Consider the following 10,897-nt stretch of genomic DNA (forward strand, 5'->3'; position numbering starts at 1 on the left):
ACCCACATGCGGTGATCCCATTTTCGTCCACTGTGTTATAATAAATTTTTTCCACTCCAACTCGCCAATCTCTCATCATCCTGTTTAAAAATGCGAAACATGTCAACAGTTTTGTAACCACTATCCCGTTCATTACTAATGCTCAACTTTTTCTTTCACCAAATTCACAGAAGATCAATGCTAGGACAGTTGCCTTGGAAGAACGCATCTCAGCACTGGAGTGGCCAATGTTCCAGATGGGGAAGTCAGTGACGGAGATCCAATCCTTTCTAACCGAGCAGAGGGGAAGTCCCACTGCAGCTGCCACTATATCATGCACAGCAGCAGGGATGGTGGGTGTGGAAGGTTACACCATCGGCGAGACCGAGTTATTACGACACAAGGAAACCAGAAATGCAGTTATGAATGCATTTGGGTCCCGTTCCGAAGTCCAGAAGTTGGTAGAGAAAGGGAAGACAGTCTGCTTGACGAAAACCAACTCATCGCTAGATATCATTGTGCCGAACTCTCCCGGTTATGATGATAATATCATCATAAATGAGACACTCTCAACTCCTCGTCCCACACAAGGCAAGGCCGGGTCAAGATTCCCAAAGGGGTCTCTTTCACATTATTGGTGCTCCGGAGTGCCAAAAAGGACCTGCTTATCCAGTGCCGTTACACATGAATCTGCTGTCGTAGCTTGTGAAAAGGTTAAGTCTGTCAACATGGAAAATTATTGAATCGTTACCTTTGAAAATAAAATAAATGAGAAACTCATAAGGCTAATTTGTGCAGGTTTTCATGGAACTGCCTAACCTGTCTCAGTTTGAGAGCACCACTAAAGTGTGTGATGTATTCTCCTTACCCGAGAAGTGTAACACTGGACTGAAGATCCCAAAGTTGGAACCAATTGAGTCGAAAAGTACAACAGAAAAGCACTTCAGTATCCAGCCCACAACCGCTATAAACACAAACCAGGCCACCATGCCTACTCCCTTTATGCATGGTAGGACTGGATTCAAACCATACGGGATGTCCAACATGATGGATTCTCCCGTTCTATCAATTCCATTGGCAAGTCATTGAAATACTGTGTGCTTAACATAGTCATAACGATAACATAAATTTATTAAACGTATATATTCACTAATATGCATGCATAAATTTGTTTTTGATTCGTTAGGGGTTCCAAATGGTATTTAGGCCAACGGTTCACATGGACCTAACATATGATGAATGCAAAATGGCTACTTAATTTACGGAAAAAATGATCAATATTTGTAAGCACACATATCTCGTTGTCGTTACTTCAAGCCTACTAGATTTGTTTCTCCATGGAAACTTGCATAACACATGTTATTGTTTTTGTTAACAACCAGGGAAGTGTTGTTCAAATTCTCCACATTGGAGATGCCCAGAGCAGGTTTCCACTCTCTGTCACCGGTTTACATGCCGAATGTCGATGTCAGTTAACTCAAATCCCTAGTTAACCCAATCATGTACTACGGCAGAATCCTGACGATTTTTGTTTTGTGGTTGACAGATCATGAACATCATGTTCATGACTGCTTCCATGAGAGCCTGTTGCGTTGTGCCTCCTCGTGTGTGGTACACACCTTCCTTGTTTGCTGATGACGTACTTGCTCTTAGACCATTCGAAGTTATAATGAAAAGATACCTGAACAGATGGATGCCGACGACAAGTAGGCTTGTACATGTAAGGAACTGAACTCTCCTTCTTTTTTATGTTGATAAGCAATTTAAAAAGTCCTTTGACCTGGTTGTGGTGACAGGTTTTTGTGCCAGTATGTGAACCAACATACACATGGTACTTGATGGTTGTGGACATCAAGCATGCTGCCGTGTACAGCCTAGACGTCACAAGAGCACCTGAGCATAAGGAGCGGAGGGAACGCAATATGCAAACTATTGTGAGTAGATCAAAAATTGATTAACGATTTTGATTACTAAAAACGACTTCTGTTTACACTGTGGTGAAAGTCTTCATGAGTAAGTTCTTCATGTAACATCTGACCCGCGTGCAGCTCCAGATGCTAGCGAGTATTTTCAAGCTGGATAGAAACATGAAGAATTTTACACATGTTTCTACTGATCCAACGACATGGGGACCGGTTCAGTACCCGGAAGGAGTCCCTTGCCACCCGGACTGGTAAATTTACGATTCACATTTACTAATGCAGTTCAGTTAAACCATTGTTACTAATTTGGCTGTTTTCTCCTTCATGAATTCCCTATTATGTTGTTGTTATGCAGTAATGATTCATGTCTATGGATGTTGAACTGGCTCCAAATAGAGAGCAAATTCACACTAGCCAATCTTCTTTGGCAGGTTTGGCTAACAAAATAATTTATTTATGTCTGATAAATGCAAGTGTTGTCTTCTCACGATTCTCCTTTAATGACTGCTAGATGGATCGACTGAAGTTGAGGATGAAGACGGCAACGAGAATAGTTCTTTTAGAATGCAACGAGGTCAGGGCTGCAGTGGATTCCAAGGCAGAGGCCGCTTAGAAGAAACTTGTATGCACTAAGGAGTGAGTCTCCATAAACAACTGGGGCAGCGACACAAGTATAGAGCATACTCTTGTAGGCTATCTTTGATTATCATGCCAACAGGCCTTGATGTCGTTGTAATCTTTTAGTAATATCTTGGTTTATTTTGATTTAGTCAATATAGGGTACGGTAAACTTCGTTTTACTATGATGGCTACTTTTGTGTGTGGAAACTAGTGGTCATGTCGACAGCCTAGAGCACAACTTCCACACTCCCCAGTTACCACTACTTAAAATTAATTGGGGATATGGCCAATAGTAAATAGGTTAGGACCTTGTGCCATTTTGTCAATACATGAAGACATGTCATTATCCATTCATGGAAATGGTTCTTACTAGTATTTATCCAGTCATGGAATTGGTACCTAGTAGAAGTCGCAGCATGTTCCTTACCAAAATTTGGTGTACCTTATGCAGTTAATTAGTGAATGGTTAAGGATATTTTATTTAAGAATTACATTGTCATTTCAACAGCGATTTTACTTTTTTTGGATCCATTCTGATGTCAGAATAGTTAACGAGTTATTAATAAAAAAGCATGTGAATGAAAAAAGAAAATCAATCTACCATTTGAGCCCAATAAAAGGACAATCACTTTTGACCATACCAAATTTTTAAGGCATAGTGAACAATTCAAAAAGAAAACGACAGTGTCTAAGCTGGCCAACTGTAAACAAAATGCAATTTAATCAAGTGCTAATGCCAAACACCAATGACATAAGACCCTGCTAATGTAGGTGGCAAATACATTGAATGAAGAAAAACCTTCCCCCACCCTAAGAGTTTACACTCATGAAATGCATTTAAACAAGCATGGTTGTTGGAGCTTGCGAGAACAGCGATTCGTCAAGGTCACTGACGGAGAAAAATGCAATGATGCATGTGATGCCTGTTATATGCAACAAAAATTATCAACCACGACGTTGCGTGAAGGCTTTAACAAAAAAGGGAAGGGATTCACATTCTGAACATGGTTCGGTATAAGAAACCAACAGAAACTTCCTTTCACATGTCATTCACAACAAAATCCTTCTACGGGATACATTACTACTGAATTACAAGTTGTTGAATACATAATAACAGTTCACAGGACCCTATAATATTGGCAGCACAACTGGCCCGAATTTGGATGGATCCAAGGCACCTCACACAACAGGGACACTATCAGGGGTTTGCAAGAGAAAATTGATTTGGAAATTGGCTAATTGCCTGATCCGAATTTTGAGCCATGAGTAACACTCGGCCACCTTTTTGTCCTGTATCGGCAAGAGCATTAAATTAGCAAAGCCACAGAGATGAATGGAATGGAATCAAATTGAAGAAAACATTACAAGTTGAGAAATTAACTAACCACTATCTCCAGTACCAGGCATCATTCAATAAACCATTACTCTCCTGTCTATATTAGGCAAACACCAACTCTACCTTGAATTTTGATTTGAAAGTGAAAAGCATAGGTTATTCAACACAGGAAAAGAAATGACATATGTATAAAAAGAAATACTATATCTTCTAACTACAGGTACAGTAAGAAAGGAAAATTCAATAGACCATAAACACATCAACGAACAAAAATAAAAAACACACATACGCCTAAACGTAAGCATCATAAAATGACTGATTCACTGATAGGTTCAAAACATGCAATTTAAAGTGAAAATGCCAAAACCCTAAATGAATGAAAGAGCCAACGGGAATAATGCTACAACAGATTGTATAATTTTTTTTTTGTGAAATTATCACACGGATTCCCGTGTCAATGTGAAACATCCCTCACCTATGACTTTTTTCATCAGTGTGTATTTTCCATCATTTGGAAAACTATAGAAATACAACATCCGCAACATGTAACATGATGTTTTCACACACAATTACTCATGTTCAGTACTAACAAACCAACATATCAAAAGTAAATTTGAAGCACAAAAACTATGATGGCCCAAAAAATTTAACTTTACTACTTCAAATTTAGTTTTTGCCAGAAGTAAATGTGGAGTGTCAATTTTTACGTGTCTGACTAGGAATAACATGCATTGAGAGGTACATTAAAAAAAATAGGTTTCTACTCATGTCACCAGAATACAGGGTCAAAACAAACATAGAGTTAATAGGCGAAGTATATTTAACACTAAAGCATCAGTTTAAGTGTAGTAAGTTGCATAATATGAAATGATTGAAGGTTTAAATTATAAAATAACCTTTGATTGCTTGCGTTTATGCCCCCCAGCAGTGGCTGTCTCATTTGTTGTTGCAGCTGGCGTATCTCCGTTAGGATAGCGTGTCCTCTGGTGCCCGAGCTTCCCACACGTACTGCACTTTCTTTTGGTCTTCGCAGCAGAACCCCCATCTTGACTGCACCGACCTGTGCCTTTTGTTCTAACACGAATTGGGTCTTTCACTACATTATCTATTGCCGGTGTGGGAATATTGCTTGGTGGTCGAAGACCATACTTGATTTCAAGGAAAACAGCATTGGATAAAACCTTCTTCGAGTAAACCTTGAAGTCATCATCGCTCATGCAAGCCACCCTCCATAACCGCTTGCATAGCTGCGAGAACGCACCCAACCTTATTCTATACGTCACGCTTTGATCAGCAGTGTGGTGGTCAACTATTTCATTTTTTATCTCCATTTTAGCTGTCTTGGACCACTTGCGCAGAACTAGGCTTTGAGGAATTTCCGCTAAATCAAGCCTGACACACACAGCCACGATGTGCACACATGGAATTCCGAACGACTCCATTCGTATGCACGTGCAACTAAAGATATTAGAAGTAGGCTCCCTATAAATTTGCCAAGTCATCTCAGGCCTCCGATACTTTTGTAGAGTATACACATGCGGGTGCAATGTCTTATTGATTTCGCATATTCTAACACATACGCACCGTTTCAAGCTTTCCCTAAATCTAGCAAACATTTCGCGAGTGAACTTCGTCCACGCCGACTTTTCCAACTCAACAAACTCCGTCTGTAATACAGGTGTACCATACCAAGCGCAAAATTCCAGCTCATCCTCGTTGTCACGAAGAAAATCGACACACCTCTGGAAATTGGTAACAAATTCCAGAATACCGTATCGACTCTCAACAAACCGACCGAGCTTGGCGTGTAGTGACTCGCACCTGGATGTAGTACGTATCCCAGCAAAAAATCTACCTCGGATGTAAGCTGTTGCCCATGCATACTTTTTATTGTACAATTCCTTCACCCAGTCAACGTCCTACCATGTTCTCCCAATGCGCTTCAAACTCATCGGTTTCCATATCAGCCAACATGCAGTGTTTAAAGAGATGTGTGAATCTTGGGTCGCATATGTTAGACGTCGCGTTTCTCAGAAGATGCCAAGTGCATAACCTATGATGCGCATCAGAAAAAATGGACTGAATCGCTATCCTCATGGCTGAGTCCCCATCGGTGATAACAGACTGTGGTGCCTTTCCTTGCATGCATTCCAAAAACTGCTCAAGAACCCAAATGTAAGACTCAGGTGACTCACAGGAAACCATAGCTGTACCAAAAACGCATGTCTGGTTGTGGTGGTTTACTCCGGAGAAGACAACAACGGGAAGGTTATACTTGTTACGGTCGTACGTTGCATCGAATGCTAGGACGTCGCCGAACAACAAATAATCTTCCTGACAACGACCCTCACTCCAAAACAAGTTGCAGAGGTGTTTCCCTGCCCCCAAGCTTGTACTGCCAAAACATTTTCCCATCCACGCGTGCCAGACCTTCCAGGTACCTTATACTTGCATTTACGTCTCCACCTTGGAGCCCTCTCTGCTTCCGCACCTCGTTATACATATCTTGCTTCGTAAATGTAAGCAGGTTAAAACCCCTTAGTTGTGCTGCAAATGACTCATATATCTTCGGAATGCTAATCCCAATCTCCCTCATGCTTGTTAGCTGAGCAACTTCTACCTCAGAAATCTTCCTGTGTGACCGTAAATAATCCACAAGCTTCCCATACGCCAGTTCGTGATTATGCTCCTCGACAAAACGCGACACGTACCACTTCCTGCTTCCATCTTTCCTCTTAATCCTCATCTTGGCAAGACATCCGCACTGGGTAACTACCTTATGTTCCCGAATGCGATCAACCTTTTCCAACCATTTTTTCTCTCAAAATCCTTGTCGGTTACACACAAACGTGTACCTGACAATCTCACCGGCAGTGTTTCTAACCGTCTTACCTCGTCGTGATGCAAAGCCCTTTAGTCGGCTGTAGTTGTTATAGAAACCGCTTGCCTCCTCAGGTGTAGAAAACTCCATTTGAAGGACATCTTCGGCTCGCAACCCCTCCAAACCCAAGAAATTGGGCAACAGCGAAGCCCCCTACCTTCCCAATCAGATAAGTCACCATCTGCCTCCACTACGGTATCAAACATTGTCTCCTGAAGGAATTAAAAAAAACTTTCATTATCAGCTGGCCAGAACTAAATATCATTCTTATGCTGTTACTGTAGCTCATTTATTTCCCAACATTTACTCTAATCCAAACAACCGGACTAAATAACATATCAGGGCATATAAAACGTACAAAACGTGAAAATCTTGAAGGTTACATTATTTTTTAAATTGTATAATCGAAATTCTTTTATTAATAGTCTTAATAATATGGTGATTAATTCAACGATATCAACTTCAACTATATAATAACTACGTTTCTGTTCATTATTAATTTAATTAAGTTTACATATTCATGTTACAACTTATAATACATTTTACACTTTAAATTTAATGTATGGCCTACGAAAGATATTTTTTCCATTATCAGTCCGCCGAAACTCATTTAACAAATCGCAGACATGACATGCTAAACAATCCCTAATAACTACAACAACAAATGTTAAGAGCACAAAACCCTCTAGTTTAATTCAACTCGCAGCCTATACATAAGAATTGCAAGGTATACACACTGTACCTGGTGATTCGGAACACAAACATTGCCATCCATCCAGTCATCCTCAAGAGGCTCATTCCACATACATGGCTGCTCGCCAAGCTTGCTAGTCGATCCCATTATTCACTGCAAGACACACACAAGTAATTACACAAATCATGAATTACGGACATAAAAAATTTGACGTACACATTCACAACACTCACACTTGCCATCTCAAAACCTTATCCCATGAAGCATTACATACATGTATATCTTTTGTTGACATATGCCATATTTAAATTTATAAAGCTTAAAATTATAACAGCACTACTATTCATACTTTTTTTTACAGTTCATGCGGGTAGGTTCATTTTTCAGGTAATAATTACTGAACTTGCAACCTCTTAAGCGACTATTCAGAGACTGTACCTGTTGAAGTATAACTCATTGGCATCATAATCATTCAAATGAATACAATAATACGACTACGTTTACTGATATCAAATTTAATTCAAATTTTAAGTTAAATTTTTTGTATTTGAAATTTAACTTAACAAATTAAGAATACATCTTTTGATTTCAACTTCTGGATTTCATTAGGAATACTAAATTAAATAAAAAACAATACTCACAACTTATATCCTTGGAAGTGTTTAAAAAGGTAACTTAAATTTACGTATTAAAATTCAGTACTCTTTTTTCATTTAAGTTGTTCTTCCTAATGAAATTAATAATTCAAATTATAGAAACATTTATTTTTAATTTTTAAGATAAAATTTAAATAGTTATAATAAAAATTAAATTTTTAACAATCCTGATAACAATAAACGTAGTCATATTATTATATTCATATGATTATTTTTGTCTGTTCAGTTACAACGAAATTAACTGTTTAAAATAAGTCCTTTTAAATTGAAAAATCAAAGTACTCCTACACCACTCTCTTGTATTTATAGACTCCTACTCTTGATCAATCGTTAGGGGTCTTAAGCTTTATTAACTTGAGTAAATGCTGGCTGGGTACCGATGTGGTGTGCCAAATTCAGCATAAATCGTGCTGTGGTTAACGTATTACATAAACCAAAAGACCCTGGGACAATTTATATATTTCTAGAACAAAGGTACTCAGGTTTCAAACATGACTTTAGGGGAATCAGGCAAACTTAGAATGGGGTTATTTTACTTGCGTGAAAATGCCTAAATCAGATTTATAGGATTATCTCAAACCACAAGTCAATGCCAACATATGATAAATTCCGATCTTTACCAAATTCTAATGAAATAACAAACTAAGCATTTACAGCATTCAACGATTTGGCTAATTAAGTATTTACAGCAACAATCTCAACATTTACTCATCACATTAAGCAACAAACGCAATGCAGTCAGATTTTTCCAGCAACAAAGCATTGAAGTCAAATCCAAAAATGACAAAAAAATTTAATTTTAAACAACTTCATTAAATTATCATAATTTTCAGCCACAACATCATTATTGAATTCTACTACGACAAATCCTTATTTCAACAATAAATTAAATTTCAAAAATAACATCAACATGCAGCAACGAAAATAAAAAAAAAGATACCTGCCCAACTGAAGCTCACCTAACGAGTGACTTACACACGGCAAAGGTAGATGACCACCTGAACTAACACTTGAATCAATGAGACCTCAACGACCACCAGTGACACACTGCAACGACCTTCAGGCGTTAGTAGCGTCACTCACGAGCATCGGTGCCCAAAGGTGCGTTTCTGCTACAGCGATGAACAAGCTCTCCGATACGATGCCTGTTGACTTCGATCCCGACCAGCACCATTACAGAGGTGACGGATCTTCAACGAAACAATAACACAAAAAACAAACACCGCGAACAAAGATGATGACGGTTGACCACAGCATCCAAGCTTGGACGGTTGGGTGCTCACCTTCACGTTAGGGCACCGGGGGTTTACAAAACGCCAGCGTTTTCATTTCTTAACCAGCAACTCTTTTCCTTGCACTAACCTCCCTCCCTGGACCATTTTCATCACGGGCTTCATTTTCTTTTCCTAACTGCATCACTAAAACCATCATTATTCCAACAATGCCAACAGTGACAAAAAGGCCCATAATAAAAAACCCTTCCAAAATTTAATATAAGCCCAAATTCAGTCAATTATGTTCTTACGGGCCCAAAGGATACAACTCTTCATCCAACTGGTTGAGCTGCAACTTGGCTTTCTTTGTGCTTTAAACTGATCACGGATCACTGCCCCTATGTTCAATTTTTACTTTATTGCAGGGACATTCAGGATATTTCACAACATGCTACACGACAAAAACAACACCTGTAACCTAACCGTACGTGGATCATCAAAGTTCCAGAAAAGTGGTCTGGACCATTGGAAAACTTTCCAATACTTTTTATTACTAAACTAAACCTAAAAACTAAACAAACCTACTAATTTTAATAATGACCTAAGCTACTCTGTACATGATATACATATATTCAGACTTTGTTCTTTTACACAGCTACTTTTTAGAATTCCTGCCACAATGAGATCTCATATGAGGCCGCCACATGTCCTCTATATGTGTAGATATAACTTCCAATCTACACACACAGAGTAGCAAAATCTAAAAAAATTATTCTCTTTTACTTTAGTTGGCAACAAAATCTATACAAAACTAACCTATTTGTTTTCCTATCATTCTTCACAACAATAATCTAAATTTAAAAAAATTTAATATCATAAAATAAAATAAGTAAAAGTATTGATCCAAAAATACACAAATAAAAAGAAAAAGAATATGTTTTTCAAAAACAAAAAACAAAAAGAAAAGCAACCACCGAAGAGAGGAGAACTGATCATGTAGTTGTAGGAAAAAATTATCGTCATTGTAGAACTATTCCTCTCATTCTTATCGTAGATCAACTATTCGTTGAAGTTAGAATTTTAAGCATACATGTTTTCAAAATAATGAGAGAGGATCATAAATTGTAAAACTGCATTCCACATTAAAAAGGATCATAAATTTCTTATGATCATAACAGCTCTCTAAACTTTATATCAGAATTCTTTTAAAAAAACGCTAATTACATAGAGGTAACAAAAAAAATATATAGAAAAAATTATAAAAGAAAAACAGAAAAGAAATACAAGTAGAAGAAAACTTCCTCATCAATCAAGAGGGGTCTAAACATCTATGTCTGTGATCTCTTCCTGCAAATCCTTTGGATCCTTCCCGTCAATAGTGCTCCCGATGGAGACGCACGTGCTAAGAATCTCCTTAGCGATGCTACTTAGCTCCTTTGTCATCTACCTTAAGTCCTTAACCGCATAACCCTTGCGATTTCAGTGAAGTCATTCATGAAATGTTTCCATTGTGCTTAATGTCCTTCATCTTTATCTAGTCTCTCTCCGGCTCCTTCAAAGCCTCGATGGCCAGGGTTGCCATCTACGAAACTTT

The 10,897-nt window shown here is 38.3% G+C and overlaps 1 pseudogene; it reads right to left on the minus strand.

Moving 5' to 3' along the window:
- Positions 1-4,742: 4,742 nt before the first annotated feature.
- LOC107633685 (protein FAR1-RELATED SEQUENCE 5-like) lies at positions 4,743-7,580 on the minus strand (annotated as a pseudogene).
- Positions 7,581-10,897: the final 3,317 nt, after the last annotated feature.

This window comes from Arachis ipaensis, chromosome B3 (genome assembly GCF_059453495.1).
Source record: "Arachis ipaensis isolate K30076 ecotype BB chromosome B3, ASM5945349v1, whole genome shotgun sequence".
In the NCBI taxonomy this organism is placed as follows: domain Eukaryota; kingdom Viridiplantae; phylum Streptophyta; class Magnoliopsida; order Fabales; family Fabaceae; genus Arachis; species Arachis ipaensis.